This window comes from Platichthys flesus, chromosome 22 (genome assembly GCF_949316205.1).
Source record: "Platichthys flesus chromosome 22, fPlaFle2.1, whole genome shotgun sequence".
Classification (NCBI taxonomy): Eukaryota; Metazoa; Chordata; class Actinopteri; order Pleuronectiformes; family Pleuronectidae; genus Platichthys; species Platichthys flesus.
The window spans coordinates 2,544,321-2,566,646 of NC_084966.1; the positions used below are offsets into that span (position 1 = coordinate 2,544,321).

Below are 22,326 nucleotides of genomic sequence, written 5' to 3' on the forward strand. Positions count from 1 at the left end.
TGTAAACACATGAGTCCACACATGGATGCACATGTGTCGATGTTGAACATGTTTGATGCTGAATACTGAGACACCATGGCACCGCAGACACATCATCCTGGTGAAGCAGAGGTAATTAGGGTTTCTAATGTGGGACCAATTAGCAGGAGCCATCAGGCTGAACAGCTTCAAACGTGCAATTAGACGTAATGATGTGATGATAGTATTTCTGAAGACGAGCGAGAACAAGACATGAGTGTGTCTCGAATAACTTCTATTGGTTTATGACTTCTCCACATCGATCAGCAAAGTGTTGAAGTTCAGTTTAGCCCCATTTGGCTTCTGCACAGAGGTTGTTACAGCTTCTCTCCTTCCATGGACACACGAGAAACCGTTTCATTAAACCACAGCCATTCTCCCGTCTGGGATGAAAAGTCAAATATAATTTTTGTGTTTTTCTCACTGACAGAAATTATATATAGATCAAGGCTGCAGGATTTTGAGAATCAGGATTCTACTGCACCGACTGACCTTCAGAAACATGAGTCTGTTATTGATGTCTGTGTTGTTGGGCGGCGCTGATTCACACCGGATGTTCTCTCGGCCTCTGCGTTTATGGTGATTATATAAATTTGAGCTTGAAGAAACGACTTATTGCTGAGTAGAAAAACACCCTGTGTGTCTGTGCACCTTTCCTCTGGCGACAGTAGAATGAAAATAGTCCCGACCCTCCAGGGAACATGTTTCCACTGAGGTCACAGGCAGCTGATCCACAGGAGAAGCACCCGGAGGTCAGAGGTCACTTCGGGTCAGACTGGCCAGTTAGAGAGAGCTGTCAGCTCGGCTTCATGGTTGCTACGGCAGCAGTGATGTCATGGGAAGTAAAACCAGTGCCAGTCAGCATCATGGAGTTACCTCCAGCCAGTGTGTTTAAACATGTTATGTTTATAAGGTCGGACATTCCTGAACCAGCACAGGTGCAGTGAACCAGATTAAAATGCATGAAAACAAAGAAAACTGCAGTTCTCCTTTACTTTGCCTGACTCTATCAATAATGACTGTTTATAGTCGGATCCCAGTTCGTATTTTTTCACAAATTTGTTCAGGTTTGTTCAGCCGACTCTATGTCTGTCGCCCTTGATGAGAACCGGGCTCCATGCAAAGGCGAACAAATCAGGCCTGGATCTGAACCGCGGCGCCATAATGAGCCAATTTGGCAGCCGGCGCTGCAGGAGAGCCTAATGCCCCGTCAGCCCCCTGCTGGGTGGTAATGACACTGCACGTCGCTCTCTAATGCTGCACACAGGCAGATATGGAAAGATGTACACACATGTGCAGACAAACAACTGTGTTGTTTTAAGAAAGTGATTCATTAGGCTCCTTTACCCCTGATCCGCTAACGGCCAATTATTTGGGATGTGTTTTGCAGCAGTAAAAGGAGCTTTAACTGGGAGAGCCCAGCAGACCTCTCTCCTGTGAACTGTGCCACTGGGTTTGTGTTCTGCTTGAGGAAGAGTCCCACAGCCGCAGGGAGACGGGCTTCAACCAGAACAGACCCGGCTTCACTTGTAGGAGCTAATAAAGTCTAAAGCTATATTCATCACTCCCTTTAAAGAGAAGTTGGCTTTCACCCTGGTTCCTACTCGCTGGCTTTTTCTGTTTCCCTTAGAACATTTATTACGGCGCTGGAAGAAAATGCAGCGAGAGGCCGTGGTGTTGAAACTCCACTAAAACCAATAAGAGTGAAATTGTTTCGGGTTGAGCGCAGGTCAGCAGATGTGGCTCCTTTGTCTCTGCAGACAGCAGCAGCAGCAGCAGAAACACAGCGATGGAGCGGAAATAACCAAAATGGTTTTGTGTAAAATAAACTGAACTGAATTCAAATCCAGAATAATAATAATAATAAAAGCTGATCCCTGAAAATGAGGCAAAAACATGATCTTTAAAGATGTCAAAATAAAACCAAATGAAGCTCCTTGAAAAACTAAATAAATTGAATAATCTTAATTCACAGAATCAAAGTAAAGAAAGAAAAATGTTCATTTTCTTTTCTCCCACAGACGTTATGAAACAGATCACAGTGACGTTTGTCTCATTAGCTGCTGGAGGTGTCACACAGGATGTTTGACTGCTCTGTGAACACGTGGCTGCGTTAACGTCGACATCAGCATCCACATCAAAGTGTTCATACGAGGGGCTAAGAGGGGGGGGGGGGCGCCACACACACACACACACACACACACACACACACACACACACACACACACTGCTGCTGTCAAAGTGTGCATGTGTTCAAGGAAAGAAAGAGAATTCGTAAAAGAACGACGTGTTTGAAGATGTTCCTTTGCCTCGAACGTGTTACGACTCAAGCAGCGCGGCATCATGGGAGTTTTTGTTTTCATTAACGTTGCCGATAAAAATCCACCTGACGAGCAATTAAAAAAAAGACAAAAGGAAATGTCCCGTCACCTTGAATGAAATTGTGGATATTGGATAAGGTTAGTAAACAAGTCAATAAAATATATAAAAATGGCAAAATTCTAAACTTAACAGTCCCCCGCTGACACCTGTGTTCCCCGAGGGGACCTCACCTCGTCTGTTTACACGCACGGCAAGAAAGAAAACAAAAGCGAGCGAGAGAGAAAGTGAGAGAGAAAGTGAGAGAGAAAGTGAGAGAGAAAGCGAGCTTCCTGTTGAGACGTGGCGCTGGGGCTGGAGTGACGGCTGCACTCTTGGACTTCACTTCTCTGTGCCTCCTCTCGATCAACTGCATCTCTATATTTGTGTGTGTGAATTCAAACAAACAGGATATAACGTGAGGTGTCACATTAGAGAGAGAACTCTGCCGTACTTCTTTGAGCCCAGAACAATTTGCACAGTTTTGTTATAAATTAGTTGAATATTTCAAGCGAGCAAGCGCGACCTGCTGTTTCTTGTCAGAGCACTTGAATGACAATTCTGACCTCGTGCTTTTGGGTGAAATCAAACAGAAAATGAACAAAGCTCCAGCGGGAAACCTCTTAATGAGTTCTAATTATCTCTGGAGCCGGGTGCTACTCGGGCAGGACGCGCTAATCCCTCTCACGCTCACCACGTGCATCCAGAGAGCGTCTTTCTCCTCCACAGTTACGAGTTACTCCCACATTCTGATTCATTGAAGGTGTGCTCCTGCATGTAGGTGAAACATGTCCACACCCTGCAGACGACTTGAAAAACAGGAAGTGAAGCAGTTTCCAAACTCCTCCACAAGTGGGAGTTCATCAGCGAAAGTCGTGCGCTCACGTCAGAGATGACGGGCGGCGCTTTGATGGCAAAACTTTCCCTCCGACTACATTAATTACTCCTCCAATCCTCGCCGGAGCCTGACTCATTAAAGGCTTACATGACCCTGGATGTAAAGCCGTGCACGTTACACGAGCACAGAGTGCGTGCTGCAGAGGCAGCGTGAGATCGGCCGGGCGTGGGACGGCAGGTCATTACGCCGCGTGGCAGATCCTTCTCACTTCTATTCAGCCCGGCTTGTTTTACTCCCACCTCTCATTTCATGCACAATAACCTCCACAGATGAAAGGCTCATCGCTGCAGAGATACTACGCATGAACCAGCACTGAATATTTTATATAAGTTCCACATTCAATTTTTAATTACATTTTAAAAGGGCTGATATTTAGAGAGTCGTGTTAACCGCTTACATCAGAAGGTTCTAATAAGACAAGTGGGTTTTACTCGGGTTATTCTTCCTGCAAACATCCAGATTTAAACACATGTTTACTTTGCTTTTGTGCAGTTCAAAGACATGTTGGATTTTAGGAGGAGAAATAATAAATTAAAGCGTGTTAGTTATGTTTTATGCCTTTTCTTGAATTAATGGCTACTCCTCTTATCAAATACATTTTGGACTAATTGGAAATTCAAGAGAGGAAACGTTATTTAAAAAATGAATATAAGTGAATATATTACTTTCTATCTCACAAACACACACTAGAGCATACACACACCACACACACACACTCAGACACACACACACAGTTTCCCTCGGAGTCCCATTCATCTTCCCTGTCCCCTTACATTTCATAACTGTTATTGTGTTTGGCAGCATTAACTCGGCCTGGAATGAAGTGGCCATGTGTTTGGATCCCATTTATTTTCTCAGGGAACATTTTGTGATTATGTTCCCTTCGTCCAATTAAAGGAAGGATGGACGCAGAGTGAGCGAGGAAATGTATATGTGTAAACAGGGAAAGACGAAGAGCTGCTATATGCATTTAAATGTGCAACAAAAAAAGGCTTGTTTGCATTTTAGTCAAGAGGATTTAAAGCGGATGAGGAAATAATGAAAAGGTGAAATGTGTGCAGGTACCTCAGCTGCTCGACCTTGAAGCTGAAGGTCACATGTGCATCAGCCACAACCAGGGAGGAGTGAGACGGAGCGACTCGTCTCTCTGACTCGAACGAGAGGAGACGAAGCTGTGAGCTCAAAGTGAAAAGAAGCCAGAAGTGAAGAGAGCTGCTTTGTTCCTGAGCTCCGTCCTTGAGCGTGCCGCCAGCGGAGGGTCCCGTGACGGAGCTGCTGTCGGGAACAGGAAGGCTGGATCACTGGAGCACGCGGCCGCCACAGGGAAGGAGACCAACCCTGCACTTCAGCAAGTAGAGCGAGCTGCAGCCATGTATTTAAAGAACTGATACTGTACTGCACACACACGTCATGCCGCCAGCGCACATCACATCACATCACACACACACACACACACACACAAAAAATCGGAATCATTGTGAGGATGAAAACAGACAGGTTTATATCTGTAGGCTGATTTTAAATTGAATAGTTTTGATTTCCTGGTGAATTTTCATTTGACGTTCAACAACATCAACTTGGAAAATCAAAAAATTAACACTAAATATTTAATTTATGCAAAGCATTCATACTTTTAGGTGAAAAACATGTTGACTGGACATTTTCAAATGTAGAAAGAGTTGATTAAATATTCTACTGCCACAACTCACAGATTATCCACGTGTTGCCCTCTCTCCTCTTGTGTTGCCGCCATTTTTGTTCCGGACGAAGCTGCGAGCGCAATGCATGATGGTATTTATCTCCCAGTTCGAGACCATCAGCTGCTCACATCTTCTCCCGATGCTCTGTGGGATATAATGAGCGCAAAACTCATTTCCACATTTAGTTTCCTTCCCCTGAATTCCCGATAGAGACCATTTAGTACTTCGTCGATGAGCGTTGCATGTTTTTCTTCCATCTTGATTTAGCTGCTGCTCTGAAAAACCTCCTAAAGGAAGAGTTGCCTCTCTCTCTGCTGTGCAGGTGGAAACATTGAGTTCCTTCATGTCGACTTTTCAGACGCAGCCTCGTTCCCGGCAGTGAGCAGCCTGTACTCTTCACTCAGCCGGGAGGGGCTGAAATAGGTTTGAAATGACGAAAGCTGGAATTATTCCTCAAAACAAGAATAGTCATCGATTCCCTGTGTTGTCCCTGTGTTTTGCAGATACAGTATTTACTGATTTTAAAGCTTAGACTCACTCTCTCTTTGCTGCACCTCAAGCTTTTTGTGATATCATTCTGAGCTGAACGAGCATCACAAGGTGAGAGCGACTCTCCCCCGGGTGACCCAATAAGCCAGAGAAACTCAGCATCACCATCCCTCCTCCCCCCGACACACCGGTTCTCCTCGCTCCCCTCTGGTCCTTCCTGGCAGCTGGGGCTCTCCGGTCCCTTTTGTCATTTCCACTTCAATTACAGCCACCTTCGAGACAAGGGCCCCCTCCGCACTGCGCATTTCCAGGTGTCCCTTGAAAGACAAAGCTTTTCTCCTCGGCAAGGGCGCGTGATCAAACACTCCGACACCTTGATAATCTCTTTCTCGCCGTCTGAGTCCATCCCCTGTCGTCCTGGACAGGCTGAATGAGAGCAGGGTCTGACACAAGAGGTTTGGCTGAGTAATCCCTCTCATAATGGCCTTTATTGAAGGGCCGGAGGTCGTAAATAAACACCAGGGTGAGCGGCTGCGCGGCGGCACAGAGGGGCGGGGGGCAGTGTCGCGGCGGGGGGATTGTAAATGGGTCTGGCCCGGGAGCCAGGGCGGGGTCACGCCACTGATGAGTGAGGGGGTCAGACTGTGCCGTGGTGCGACTGCCGCAGACACTAATTATGCCGAAGGTGTGACAGGCGGCGAGGTAAGAGGAGGAGCGGGAGAGGGCTGAATGGTGGAGCTATCTCTGGGTTATGTTGCCTGCTGGACCTTGTGATGATAGAGAGCTCCAGTGGGGGGGGGGGGGAGCATGTCCCGCTGCAGGTCCTTTAGCTGGAATGGATGTGCATGTGCCAGCCTGTGTTTGTGCACGCCCCTCCTGTACCCGAGCGGCGAACAGCTGGGCGCCCATTTGCAAGTAGCGGCAAGGTCATGGAGGACCTCTGTGTCAAAATGGAGGACGCGGGGGAGGCAGGTAGGCGGGTGTGTTGGGGGGTGGGAGTAGCGATGAGGGGGAGAATCTGAAACCTGGGTCAGTCCTTGAACTCCTCGTTTTTCTGGTTGCTCTCAAAACAACTGAATAAATATCCGCCTCTCCTGCTCCAGAGGCAAATTATATGGTGTGTGCTCTCACGCTGTAACAGGTTGAGCTGGTGTGAAGTATTCGGTGACAAGTGAATTTCATTCTCGGCTGAATTAAGCACCCATCCATATATCAAGTGCTGCTTATGCTATCTCAGGCAGCCACGATAACTCAGCCCGGCAGCCGCCTGCTTCCTGGACTCGTGAAGGATGAGCCGCAATCAAACACACTAACCCCCACACACCACACACTGGACACACTGGACACATGCAGTTATTGTTTTGCAGAAATCAGGAATAAAAATGATGATGCAGTATTCAACATTTCAACAGGTTTTTTGGTTGAGATGAGATAATATGTCAAACTTGTCGTTCCTATATTTTTACGTGTAAAGATAACATTTTTAAACTGATAACTGAAATAATGAGTGACATTGATTGAGATAAACACTGATACGAATTCATGGTTTGGATCGTTTTTCATTTTATATCTTATTAGTGTAATTTATATTTCATCAGACTAAATCTATTTTTCTAGTGATCAGTGTCTGCTTGATATTTTCCACACGTCTCATTAACTTTTTATCGTCAGTGTATTTCCAGTCTGAACTGGAATTACTGCAGCTTCACCGGAAAGTGTGCGTGCACATGCTCACCACAGCTGTGCCACAGCACGGCCCCTTTACGCTGAAATTAGCCCAACAATTACTTTTACATAACATACCACCGACACAAAGTACTTTGTATGCGCTGCAGCCCACGTGGAGCCACCAGAGATGGAAACAAAGCCGGCACTCCCACGGAGCGGAGTGGAGAGCAGGCGTGTGCAGCAGAGTGCTCACGTCCAGAGAAATTGTTTTTCAAAGTTGCTTTTCCAGGCGAAACTGAAATGTTCCCGAAATGTAAAAGCCAATGTGTTGGAGATGTTTGCCGAGACGCAGCGGTGAAACGGAAACTCACAGAGGAACATTGAGGTGGAAGCGTCCGGACAAACATCTGCTGCACTTTCTCTTTGTTTGTCACTCTCTTCATCTCTTACCTTGTTTCCCCTGCGGCTCTACTCTCTTGCTTCCGTTTACTCTCTCTCTCTTCCCCTCGCTTTCAGAAAACAGGGGAAGAAATGAAAAATGACCTTGTTGATACAGACGTACGTGATGAATGGCCCTGGAGAATTCTGCTTTTTGAACCTAGTTCTAATTTTATATGGCATCAAAACACTATTGTGCCAAAGTCCAGGCTCCCACACTGGAGTTAAGGCATTGTAGTGGATAAAAGCCCCTTTATGAAGTGTACTGTCAGTGTGTGTGTGTGTGGGGGGGGGGGGGACTGCCTATTCATCTGCATAGAGTTGATCAAAGCCAGGCACGGTTAAGAGTATGCAATCACTCATTGAATACATAAAGGATTTGCGTAAAGGAGAAAACCTCACATTCACACACACACACGCACACTCACTTAAGTTTTGATGAACAATGACCATTGCAGATTTCTGTTTCTCTTTCTATGTGCAGATTCAAAACCAGAGACAACGAGAGGCGTTTCAAGACACTGACTCTCAATGTGCAGGTCCATTTCACATGGCTCTGCTATTTCTACCTGACTGCTTTGACCTGCCTGGGCTTAGAGTGCACGTGGAGGCATTGATGTGAGGGGGTGTCACACGCTGCTTGATGTCTATTCAAACTATTATTACCGTGCACCGACACAGAAGAGGTGGTTAAAGCTGCAGGAAGCCTGTGCTGCTTATGGAGGATGTGTCAGAAAACTTTAAATGAGCGTGTTGAAATGCAGCTCGGAGAGAAGGGCGGACTCACTCCAGTGATCTCAAAACAAAAGCAGCTTGCGACCTTCACTTTGAATGAAACCTACATTTGTCAAAAGATGCTCCGGCTGGCATAGAGCGGCGGAGTGGATATGAATTACCACGAGGAGAAAAAACAAGTCGGAGCTCAAACACTGCACTGGTGTGTTGCCTGCTCTGAGCTGAGCCCGGTTCAAAACCACGGTGGAAACTCTCTTTGCTGCTCCTCGCTCAGACTAACCCAGCAAACAGGAAGTGACCATGCTTTGATTTCTGCGGGGGAATCAGAAGACTCAGCCGGCGCACTTCCCAGTCCAGGTTAAACGCTGCCTCTGTAAGAGCCTGTGAGCCTCCACAGCTCGGGAAGGAGCAGTCTCACCGACTGATTTGTGAGCTGTTGATTTGTTGAAGCCGCTCGGAGGGAGATGAGGACTTTAACAGAGGACAAAGCAAACCTGCAGGGAAAGGACAGTGACAGACAAGTTCCAGCGTGAGAGAGAGAACAATATTTATATCTCTTTATAGGTTGAAAAATTATAATCATGATATTTCGTCTTTACACGAGAGATCACTTCATTAATGCTGTTTTGAAAATCAATCCGTAATTTGACTTTGAGGCTCGTTGTTCCCTCTTTTCTTTCAACGTGTTTGAAAAACCAAAAATGTTCCCGACATGAAAGTCCAAATAGAAGCTCGTCCTCCCCCGACACAGATCCCAGTGAGCTGGACGAATGAGCAGTCTGTTCACAGATCTAGAGGAAAGGACACGGATCCATTAATGTCTATTAGAGCCTCCATGTTTGCTTTGATTTGTTTCCTCTGGTCCAAATTGTAATTTCTGAACAGAAGATTTGAATTTGATCTATAGTCGGTTTATTCCCCACTGGCCATCACTGGCAGAGGAAAACAAGTGTTGACTTTCTGAAGATTCAAAGTCGTACAAGTACAACAGACAGGAAGGAAGAATCATAGTCATAGAATTACTTATACCTCCCTGTATTTCAAGATAAGGTGAAGTCGCCTGGTTTTCTTTGTCATATTTAATATAAATTCAATCAAATTCCGGCACATCTCTAAATTTTAAGGACATTTTCCAGATTTCAGGTCTGATCTTGGCTGCTTGTGTTCATGTTTACATCGAGGACATAACTGCAAAACATCAGGCTGAGCAATAAAGTTTAGTGTCCTGACCTGTTCGCCCCCCCCTCTCTCCTCAGTGACATTGTGCTATTGATGGAAATACATTAATGCAGTGGAGGGACAGGGAGGCCACACAGGTTGACTGACAGTTCAGCTGACGCACTCACATCTGTCCAAACACTGCAGCCGCCCCCCCCATCAACAGGTTAAAGAAAGGTCCGGATTTACATCTGCTTCTTGACCCAGGACCGATCCGCCGCCGGGTCGATGCGAGATATGATTTTAAATCTTGTAGATCAGCAGAGAGTGGGGGGGGAGTGCTGCAGGTGAGGTCCCTCGGGGACGCGTCAGCCAAGATAAATAACGCAGGCTTGAATAAATCACCCCTTCATCCCACGGGGCTCTTATTATAAATCAACCCGTGCACGGCCCAAAGAAAGATGCATCCTCTGTCCCCCGGCCGGAGACGTTATTGTTTGAATCCCCTCGCTGCTGCTCGCCAATGAAACCCCAGCGCAGTTTCATTTAATCTGACAAACATAATGTTCTGAGATGGACCTTTCCCGCTGTGATGTTTGGAAAGCGCATGAAAGACTCACTTCATTGATCCGGAGACACTTTAAGACGCCTTGTTGTTGTCCCCGTGCCATAATCACAAATAGAGCTGCTGCGATAGAATAATATCAAACAATGCCAGTCAGTGAGCGAGTCAAGCATGTAATAAAAGTCTAATAGTTTTATCATCGAGGCGAAACTGTGTAGTCCATCTGTGTGTGTGTGTGTGTGTGTGTGTGTGTGTGTGTGTGTGTGTGTTGCAGTCTGCCTTCATGTAACCACAGCAGCAGCTGCCATCGCTGAGGGGCTATAGATCCAAATAAGATTTGTTTTATAGGGAAAATAAAATCAACTCCTCTACCTCCGAGGAGAAATTACTGTTTTCATTGACAGCCAATAGGTTCAACCACCTGACACAAACACACCTCACACACACACAGACACACACACACACACCACACACTCCAGCTCTTCACCTTTCACTGCAGCCAAATGGATTTCCCCCTGGGACCAGCACTCAGGGTTTACGTTCCTAATGACCCGCAATAATTCAGCAGGGATTGATCAGAGCAATCGACTAATGAGCTTCAACCAATGATCTGAGACAGAGGCCTTCGTCCGTGAGGCTCCTTCACGACGTTCCAAGCTTCGTGCCTCCAGGTATGTCACAACGCGAGGCCGATAACTCACCGCCATTGGCCGAAGCCGAGGCCGATATCCTACCTGTTGTTTTCCGTGGTTTACGCTGAACGCACACGTGACAAACTGCAAACTCACACTTCATCTGAGGGAGGTTGGCGAGGACAGGCGGTTGAGATGTATGAGGCGCTTGGTGTAATGTATTCAAAGAGAAGAAGATGGAGAAATGGCTCTTGAAACATGATAAAGCTCCTGCTGAGGTGTCTTTGATAAGTTATGATGAAGATATGCAAATAGCGCCTGCAGCTGGGTCTCCAGCTTGTACCTTTCAATTAGGCTAACACTTGAACTGGGCGAGCAATGAGTCCGTCTCAAATGATGGCTAATCTAATATGCATTTTATGATGAAATCAAATGCAATATTCCGAGGTCGGATATAGACAAGAATAAATTCTGGGGCTAATCTAAAATCTAGGCTTTTTGCCCGGGACCCTTGTAAACACACCAATTAACAGCCAGACTCATAAAGCAGAAGAGTTGATGTTGGTGTATGAGACACTTATATCTGGATCTGTGTCACAGAGCGACTCCAGTAAAACCACTCAAGTGTACTGGTTCTAATTCATCACAGTGTCTCTCTGAGGTTTCTACTTCACTAACCAGATAAGAGGGGAAAAAATCGAATCCTCCGACTTGTCAGAAAAATATTCTCAAGGGTTGAGTGAATATCTCCACAAAGTGCATTCTATAAATGAACTGGATAAAGAGCCGTGCGACGGGTTCTCCCTTCAACAGCTGGGACACACTCAGCTGCTGGGTTCTGATGTGGGACGGGACATGCATGAAGACGAATAGGAAGTTGTTTGGGTGATAAACTGAAAGAATCAATTCAAATCAACAAATTAATCAATTATTAAAATAGTTGTTTGACGCACATCACAGCTGAAAACACAAAGTGTGCGGCTGCACCTGAACAAATGACATCATGCTAGAATACTCTTCATGGCCAGAACATGTAAATGATATGCAAATGTTGCATGAATCATTAATGTGTCATGCTAAGTGGTGATAGGTGAGCGGGGGGGTTAGCAGCCGCCACCGAAGCTCGGCGAGGGCCACACACGGCGAAGTGAGGGGCAGCGATTTCCTTCATTTACTGGTAGTGAGTGCTGACCTTTGCACAGACTCCCTGCCTGTGGCGCTAAGGACGTGCACGTGCACATGCATGGAGCGTCTGACATATGTACGCTAACCGCAGGTCTCTGTGGGGAGGTCACAGAGACACAGGGAAGAAAGAGCAGGAGGCTGCACTTGATGAAAGATTCTTTATCTCCATCTTGTTTAAAGAAACAAACAAACTTTAAATCTAAACCAGGTTCCACTGAGTTTTAATCTCAGCTTCCACTGGGAGGCCTCACATTTTTTAAATGAAGCCGGAGACACAAACCGGGGATCAAGGTCATTTTCCTTGGCAGCAGACAAATGACGCGGTTGAGTTGCATTGTGGGAAACGCATGATTCAGCGTTTTCAGGCCTCTAATAGAGACGTAAGACAGGATATTATGGTGTCAGCTGCATCAGTCACAACTGTTCTGTCTTCTGTCTGTCTCTCTGTCCTTTCTCTTCATTCACCCATTCTACCCATCCACTGCCCTGTCCATATCAGACGGGACAAATTATGATTCATTACATAATAAAGACTTTACTCCTTTCTGGTTTTTCTTCTGGGGATGTATCTACTGTGAACATCCCCAGCACTCACAGGCCTCTGACCAGATGACGGCTGGATTTCAATGGCGCGTACGTACACACACAGAGGAAGTGGTCAGACCGCCCCAGTGTCAGCGTCTCGATACCCCACGCCTCCATGTTTCCTCCTGACGACACAGAACCCTCCTCCAACGAGCGGCTCTGCAGTCTCCCTCTGCACCATTTGATCATTTGCTTATTAAGTTTACTGCACAAGTCGGTAGTTAACGTCTCGACTTAATTCAATCCGACCAGTTTGTTAGATGCAGTGAAAAGACTACGCTGCTATTAACTGTGACAAAGATGAGCCTGTTAAAAACATAACAAATGGAACGAGCCCATTAAATTAGCAACGACTTCACAGTTTCACCTGAGCTGAACATATGACACCACGATCCAGCAATTATATGACAATCAAAACACTGCAAGACAATCAAATAACGATATACGTCTATCAGAAGAAGTCAGCTGCGCCTGCCGGCCGTCTCCTCTCCACCGGCGCCGGCACCGGGCAGCTCCACCCTCCCTGGTGCTCACATTCCTCTCATGAAAGCCGAGCACGTAGAAACACCATGCAGGCGTTTCTAAGGTTCACACGCTCTGGAGGCTGTTTTGGAAAAATCTCTGTTCCGAGGCCAGAAAGAATATTGTTGTGGCGGTGAAACAGTGAGATGAAGGTGCATTTCCAAATTGAACCGACTCTGTGTGGGTGTTCTCTCAGATGTGACGTTCCCAGTGTGTGCGTTTGAATGTGGAAACAGGCTCAGGGCAGCCCACGGAACAGCTCTCACCTCTGATGAAGAGCAGCAGACAGAATTCAGACTGTAATTAAAGATGGACGCCGCGCCTCCATCCACAGCACATGAAGGAAGCCCACGACACAAACTTCTACTGCAGCTGGTAAATAAAAATCTCTCATTTGGAAAAGTATAAAAACCCTTAATTCATTCAGAACTTTGTAGAAGAACATTCTCCCGGCTTGAGTTTCACAAGCTCTGCACAGCTGGAGTTTTCCAGTCAGAGTTAGAGTTCAGTTTTCATCTCATCAGAGCAGAGAATCAACTTCCTCAGAGGACCTCAAGGGGGTTGGGCTTCGTGTTTTTTGTCGTGACGTGCTGTGAGGTGTGCGTGTGTGTGTGTGTGTCTGTGTGTGTGTGTGTGTGCGTGTGTGTGTCTGTGCGTGTGTGTGTGTGTGTGTGTCTGTGCGTGTGCAAAGCAGGTGGCTCCTCAGGACAGGGTCTGAGTACTTCAGACAAAAAGAGAGGTTTTTACTTTTTAATAAATTTGAATTCTGAAAACATCCCTGTGTATGGATAATTGATCGTAGATTGATGCAGCCCCACATCAGTCCTATGTTGAAACCAGTGTATCCTGCACATGACGACTGTGTCGATCGACAGCAAAGGCTCCAGAGAGGAACTGGCACGACACACTGGGATGCACCATATTTACTCCTCAATAAATAATGCTGTGATCTCTTTGATGACAAAGGGAACGCGGGAGACGCTTACGCTTGAGGCCCCGGCTTCATTAAACAGCAGTGAACCTCGAGGCAACAATAACTGTTCCTCTGTCTCAGTTCTCCACCTCCTCTGGGTTTGAAGTACACAACCACAGCGTCTACACCTTCTACCAAAGTCCTTTTAGAAGCAGGAGTAGGCTGCATCCCTGAGTGAGCACTCTTTGACAAACAGACAGGAAGCTGCAGTCAGTGTAGAACACCGTACCTGACGCGGCTGGATCTTGTCCGATGCAATATGGGCTCCGTCTCTTCACACCATCTCTGTAAAGAAAAGAAAACACAGGAGGGGAAAGGTCAGGAAAGCTGATATTTGAGAAATAACAGATATTGGAGAACCGGGAGGGAGCGAGGAGATTAGAGGAGGAGACGCAGCATGAATGTGAAGCTTTAAGACTTCAAATAAAACTTCTAAAATAAACATGTTTTACAGAGGCGTCACTGGGTTTCAGTAAAAAGCATCTTGTGAATAAATGAATTGTAATTTACTTCACTTGAACCCATTCTGTCAGAAAAGCAAACAGTGAATCCTGTTGTATTTACATTTCGTCTCCTTGGTGCACGAAGGCTCAGCTCCTCTCCAATGTGTCTTGACACGGACCATCAGGGGAAGTTTGACCTGGAATCAGCCAATAACTAATCAGTATGCTGCAGCCGCCGCCGTGGCAGCAACCAGGCGCGGGGGGGGGGGGGGGGGGGGGATTCTATTGATGTGTGCTCTTTTATGAGAACTTATCATTCGAGACCCACTTACGCTCCGAAAAGGTCGAATGAAATTCTCTCATATCAAATTGAGTTTTTCTCCTGATTAATACGCCTCTGTGGCGCACGCCAAATGTCAGATCTGTTTCAGGTTTGCATTCCCCTTTAGGAGGGAACACAGCTCAGATAATACAGCTTTAATTAAAACGCCCCACGAGGAAATATTTCAATTAAGGGACCCGGAGCAACCATAGGACGGAGGACTGGGGCCCCATGGAAGACAGTTCTGAGATCAGGTTGAGTAAGTTGTTTTATCACAGGTTTAGAGTCGTGAGGTTACGAAAATAAAGAAGTGGAATTATTACAAGTATTAAGTTGTAAATACTGAAAAAATCAACCAACATTTGCAAAGAGCATGGTTGTCATTGTGTTGTTGTTGTTGTTGTTGTACATATGCCAGTCATGAGGATCAACCTCTGGGGACCATGAAAGGAAGTCTTCAGGTCTACGAGAGTTGTTGTGGCCACAGAACTGAACTTTTCCATCCACAGCTCGAAAGCTTGAAAACACAGATGGAGAGAGAAGGGCTCACAATGGCGCGTCTATCAGTCTGCCATCGAGTTGAAGAGAGAGGCAGCGGCACGTCAGATTCAGGGTATCGCCCTGTCACCGCTGCCGCTAACAGGCAGAGAGCAGTGCGAGCTGGGTAATTGGGAAGGCCGTCCTGCCCCCGGACTTTGAGTGGCATGTCTCGGCCGCGGCGTGAAGTCAGTCACTGATCGGCGGCGAGATGCACCGAGCTGTCAGCTCAGCTCCGGAGTAATCACAGGCCTCCATTAACAAGCCTGCTCCTGCTCTCACAGGAGGAAGAGGAGGAGGAAGAGGAGGAGGAAAATAGAGACAAACCTGAAAACACACAGGTGACAACGCACACGTTTGAGAGCCTGTACACTATCACTGGAGTAATGACCTTAGTGGACAGATGTAGAGAAATACTTATTAGTGCGATGCAAACCCAGTCTGGTTGTACGACTCACAGAGAAACTAGTGCCCCTGTTCCCATTTACATAACATCTCTGATGCTGAGAGGATTTTTCCATTTGGAATCCATTACGCCCCCCATCACCGCGCTAATCAGCATATTATGAATTATTGCTGTCGTTACAGTGGGTGGCCGAGAAATATCAATAGGTCTTAATTATTCACCAACGAGAAATTATAAAAGGAAAAGCAAATGCACCTTTGGTTTGTGCTGCCAACAATGATTAGACCTGGTATCTCTCTCTCTCCTCCGGTGACCAATGGACTCCGGTTCTCTTGCCCGTGGAAATCATTTCTAATGCCGCGATGAGCGATGAGCTCGTGGGAATGAACTCCTGCTGCTGTTTGTCTGCGAGCCCATAAAACTGTGCTCTGCAGATAGACGTTCATAGTCAAATTCCTGGTGTGTAACTGTTATTGTTTGTATTTGCCGTTAAAGTGAGTATTGGGGATAGTTTTGCTGATGTTCCTTTTCAATTTTACGGGTTTGTACACAGGTTTGAAGACCAACCTTTTCTTTAATCATAATGAATTTATTACAAAGCTCCTAAGTTTGAGTCTGACCAACAGAGGTAGAATATCAAGATGGCGGCGCATATGGACGCTGCAGCCTTTATCTACATGTTCTCCTACGTCAAGACAGGTTAACAATACTCATACCCTATCTACCCTATGCCTTTTGACTGTGTACCATGTTCTGTACTTATATATTTATCGTTTTGAGTACTTATACTTTAAGTTTACATCAAGGATCAAACAGAAATGGTATTTCAAGGGGCAAAATTGACAATAAAGCGTTCCAATATATACAGAAAACATCAAATAGCATCTTACTGAGGATGATCACCGTCCTAGTGGCTCTGAGGTGTTTTCATATTCTGTCTGAACTGCAGACAGGAGGGTCAAACCGCTGACCTCACAGCTTTCAGGATCAAATGGGATCGAGGGGTGTGTGTGTCCGTGTGCCACCATTTATGTAACTTTCTGAAAATCGGACAGTTGAACATTCACACCCACTTCGCACCAGGAGCATCGAGCTGTGTGGAGGTGAGAACTTCTCTCTTTACCTCAACACAACCTCCTGGGGAACACGTTCAGTTCAGAGAGATAAGACAGATGATACTTCTGTATTACTGCAAACACAACCCAACAATTAACAATTAACACAAAGTGGAGCTGATGTGCACTTGATTCACTTCAAAGGTATTGATCATAAACCAAAGAATTCTGCTGCTGGATTCAAACTGAACGAGAGAGAAACAACAGCGACTGACTGGAGTTTGTTAACGAGCAGATTTAATCAGTTTCAGTTGATTTCTCTCATTTCCAAAGGGCTGAAAAATATGTGCATGATATGTTTTACACATTTTTTTGTCATGAATTACATTAGCAGGTATCATAATTGCAGGTCGGTGAGGTTGAACTCATTAGAGCCGACTTTCCTTGATTCAGCTGAATCCACAAATCAGTGCCACTGCAGGGTTCCTCTGACCTTTCACAAGGAGCTGCCAATCACATCGCTCTCCTTCTTAATGGAGACGTGATGATTACAGCCGACATCATTCAGAGCTGCTAACTGCCGCCCCTCAACAGGAAATTAAATTATATAAAAGAGTGAATACGTCTTAGAAGAGAGGAAATACTGTTCATTGATCAGTTTCCAGGATCCAGGGACCGAATGTCACGTCTCTGGTGTTTCCACGTTTTGTCGACATCCCAACAATCCCGACTGCAGGCAGCATACACAGGGATTCTGGGTATTCTGGGGTTTATTTCAATGACTCTGCAGGTGCTTCACGCTCTGCAGGCGCTCTGAGCTCAAACATCAACCCACACTGCGGTTCAGTGTTCTCCTTGTGCCGTGGGATGTGAGAGTCATGGTTTCACTTCTCTGCTCACTGGATCCAGTCTGAATTGAAATTCGAAAACATATCCAAATCACACAGGTCTCTGTGGAACCACAAGTATCTGCTTTCGTCCCGACAGTGACAAAGTAAGACAAAGGTCATTCGTATCCAAATGACCAAAACTGTTTCCAGACATGAGCTCTGGAAAGTGTCTGGATTAGAGGAATGCAGCAGATTAACACGTGTGTAAATGTTGTCTTCTGTAATAAAACACCTGGAGCACACAACACCCAGGACACTGATCTCCACTCACCTTGGAGTTAAATGATCGACCTTTTCAATGCACATGGCTTCATTAAGAGTCCAATAAGAATCGGATCTACTGCCAATTAACTTCTTAGACACAAAGATTCATGTCAAGAAAACTCACAAATCGTGACAACCGGAAAAAGGCCTTAAAAACGTCACATTACTTGAAGTTTAAATCAAATGTTAAGTTAAAGGGTTTTAAAAACTTTTGACTGACATTGTACATTCTCTCCCAAAGTCTCGCCAAGTGGTGTCAATTAGAGACTCGTGTTGCGAAGCTGCACTCAGTCCTGCACCGGAGACCTCGGCAGGGAAGTAAAAAGGTCGGAGAAACATCCTCTTCTTCTTCTTTCTATTCCCGTCTGAATACAATTATGGAACAGACATTAACACAAGAGGCCGCCCGGATGAAAACGTACGAAGTGCAGTCTTCACATAATATCCACTCTGCATTTACATTCATCAACTGGCTGGTAAAGAAAGCCCTCTTTAGTCGTTGCCTATTATCAAGCTGTTGATGCATAGTAAATTTAGAGCACGAGGCTTCCTGTGTGTCATGCTACAGCGAGCGCTGCTCCTTTCTCTCCTTTCTCTCCTGCTGTCGGTGCCAAGAGAGCAGCTGCACTCAGGAGGAGCAGAGAACCAGGTCATATCTCCCCGGTTTGCCTTTGTAACCTTCCGGTTCATAATGACGGTGAGTGATACGCTCTCCAGGCTTTCTTCAGCATCGGAGTGTGTCCTCGTCATTCTGCTAAAGACTTTCCTCTGCCTCTCCCTCGTACCCACCGTGCAACACAACACGGTGAAGGATAACACAGGAGTTCTACCTGAGGCCACTTATTGTGATTTTGAAGGCTTCAAAACCAGATAATTGGAGTTTGATATATTGCACGTGACACATGAATGAGCAAACAAATGGTGAAGCCCCTTCAGTCCTGGGCTGATCAGGAGATACAGCACTGTCGTAATGAGGTGATTCTTCAGAGGTGGAAGAATTAAGTGTGTCGATAGTTTGGGACTAAAACCCCCTTTGGACCAAAAACCAAATGTGACCAAAACAGACCTGAGCACCAAACAGGTTTGTCATCAAATGCAAACTCGTTGGCCAACTTGAACAGCCAATCACAAACCTCCACCAAGGCCCAACAGCCCCTTCACATTCAATCAGGCTGTTCCAAAACAAATCACAAGAAGCACAATGATTGATAGAGTCAGACACCAGCAGTTAGACCGACCCCCTGGAACCACCAGGAAATGTTGTCATTATTTATTTACTTCTCCACATCACATGATGCTGCTTTAACACATACAGTCCAATTGCACTTAACTCCATGTATTCATTGTTAATAGGTTATATTAATAATGCAAGTTTTGGCAGATCGGAGTTGTAGGATCTATTTTACATCCGTCAGTTTCTCCCCATGTCGGACGAACATCATCGTTACATCATCGTCCACAACGACCTCATGAAAAGATCATTCGTGCTTTCAGCCGAGTGTGAGAGTGAAACTGTGCACATGCAAACGTCTTCAAGGAGAGTGCACTGAGAATAAAAATAAGATGCTTCACAGACGCTGCTACAGGTGGAATCCCACCGTCCTCTTTGGGTCCTCGTCATCCCTGACTTTCCATTGAAGCCTCCGCCCTCTCCATCTCTTTGGCCCCGTCAGAGTGGAGCAGAGCCGAGCCCTTGATGAGGCCACCTTTTGATCTCTCTCCGGTGCCTCTTCTCCTCCTCTTTGCTTTCCCCCATCATCCCCCCCTCTCTTCGCTTTGCCGGGGAGCTGTCAGAGTTCTGAGGCTTCTCTCAGCCTCTCCTCCTCATCCCACCAGACCTCGTCTCTGGGCTCACTGGTCCTCACGCCCGATGATTCCCTGTTAGCATCGAGGCCCGGGTCTGGGATCAGCCAGTCTCTACAGTTACTCCCCAGAGCAGCGCTTGCTCCCGCAGAATTGATCAAGTTCATTAAACGTGCATAACAAATAGTTCAGCACATCATTTGTCTCCTTGTCTGTATATTTATTAGACTGACAGCGTTGAAATGGCCAATCAATCCAAGCCCGGAGGGAACAGTGCAGCAGGGGCTCCATCACAATGCAGCCCCTGATTTAATCTTGTTATTTACACTATGCACTCAGAGCTGTTTGTTTATCACCACCCCGCAGATCTCAGTGCAATATTTCACTGGAACAGTTGGACTTGGGAATTTGCACGTGTCATTTCTGCAGAGACCCAGCGGCTTGACCAGGCTTCAACAATGCAATGATGAAGCCCCCCCCCCCCCTCAATCTCTTGTGCTATTACATATTCAATTAAATTAATTCTGATGGAAAATCATGTGAGCTGCAGGAGGAAGGTGCAGGAGACACAGAAACCTTAATAGACGCAGCGTATTGATGCTCTTTGCAGGAGGAGGAGAGATGAGTGATATAAATTAGCTCTGTGTAATGGAAACCAATTCTGAAGGTATATTAAGACCCCATTAAAGACCAGGGCGTGTTAAATCCCACATATAGCAATAGACCCACAAGATGGATCCCAGCTACCCCTGCTCAGCTGAGAGAGGCTGAAGAAGAAGTTGCTGTCAGACGTGCACAGAGGTCTGGACATTTTCCGGGTTAGAGTTCGACCACATGATGTCCGCAGCAGGATCTGTGCATCATGTCCTGCATCCTGCATAATCTAACAAGCCCCCCCCCTCGCCTGAATGCTCCATTCAGGTCGTTGTGAACGAGCTGACACAATCTCCTGCTGCGTTCTTCATATGTGAAAACTCACGTGTCTGAAAACGACCCACGAGACACGGAGACAGTTTGCTATCGACCCAATCGGCCTCCGCACATCTCCTCTCAGCAGAGAAGGTGAATCTTTGTTCCTGTGAGCAGACATCCTGACTCAGAGAACACAGAGCTGATGAAAGAGAGAGGAGGAAATGAAAGGACATTCCTGCACAGTAGAGATGAATATGCTCGGTGTTGGTGTCTTTGTGCCGCCGTCTCAGAGGGGAGGAGGCACCGGAGGTTGACAAAGCGTGCAAATTGATTGGCTCCCTCGCCGCCGCAGGGCAAACTGGTGGAGGTTAATGTTGCGAGCAAGGACGAAGTGTTGGGAATGAGACGCTTTTGAGCTGCAGTGTAACAGGCACACTATGCATGGTTAGGCAGCGCCCTCCCCTCTTTACCTTATCCTGTTTTCCTGCAGCACCCACTTCCCTCCTCCTTAACGGAGCCTGTGTGTGTGTGTGCACCTTAAGTCTGTTCAACACCTGCAGTATAAAGATCCTGCGTCCACAGTCTCTGAAACTATCTCCTCATGTTTGTCTTGAACTCGGCCTGATCCTGCCTGTTTCGTTTGAGTCCTCCAAGCTGCTCGTCTGTTCGCCTCCCCTAAAAACCCCTGCCTGCCCCACTCCTGTCTCAAAACACAATCCCTCCATCTTCAATCTCCGACATGCTGGCGTTTGAACCTTTGAGCAGCCGGCGTCGGAGGCCAACCCACTGCAGAGAAATCCTGCTCACGAGGACAAAGTGTCTTCCAAGACAGAGACACACTGGAAAATACAGATAATGTCAAAAAGGAGCTAAACTGTTCATTTCTATTTCTGCAGGTTTCAACAAGTTCAATTCAATAGATTCACAATAAGTGAAATGTAGGAGCTGTGGCAAGTTTGACAGACATGACGGAAAATCTGATCAAATCAATTTGGAAGATTTTCAGTTGCAAGTTGAGGGTTTTCTGGATTTTACCTGATGCTTTTCCTTTGAGATGTGAGTTAAACTTCCTTAATTCAACGTGTTCATTTAGTCAAAACTCTGATATTATAATAAAGCCTGACTTATAAAAAACATATTGAAAATATTTTTCTTGACAGGGCAAAGCGCTCCATGGATGAGAGAATTTACTCAGCGACTTCACAGATTCATTAAAAGTGCAACAAATATTGAATTATCCCATCACTACTTATTTCTGAGCGTGTCCTCTGAGCACTGTTGAAATGGCAGGCCGGCCGTGATTCACACCTTGCCAGATAAAGGGAGGAAGCCGTCAGGTGCCTTAGGAACCTTCAGAGGCGAGAGCACGACAGAGATTTGTTCACTCCAATTCTAAAGTCATCACTTCAATTCCAGCGGAAGCCATTACGAGCTCGAGGAAAAAGACGGCCTCGGATATGTGTAAAAAACTAGAGTCATGAGAACAACCTCCCCTGAGCGTAAATTGCTTTTCTCCAGACGAGCTGCGGATCGAGCTCTGACCTTGTGATAACTGAGAGTCTGCTTTAAATGTTGTGGCATTAGTGAAGTAGTGAGAAGGACAAGATGGCAAACTTCCTCGGCTGATGCTGAATAAACACCCGTACAAAAAAAAACGTGTTTTGTTCCTGGTGAAGAAGAGTCGTCACCTCTGAGGATGTGTCTGAACTGAGGAGACGTTCATTTGACTCATTCAACAAACTGTCAAGTGCTGAACATGAACTTTCTGAT

General features: G+C 46.1%; 1 protein-coding gene across 2 annotated transcripts in view; it reads right to left on the reverse strand.

Annotated features, from left to right (window-relative positions):
- LOC133933708 (beta-1,3-galactosyltransferase 1-like) overlaps positions 1-22,326 on the reverse strand; it is a 69,888-nt gene that overhangs the window by 18,469 nt on the left and 29,093 nt on the right. For both annotated transcript variants that reach the window (XM_062380893.1, XM_062380892.1), the window contains one exon: positions 14,154-14,209. The gene's annotated coding sequence lies outside the window, so the exon portion shown is untranslated. The remainder of the gene's footprint in view (positions 1-14,153; positions 14,210-22,326) is intronic.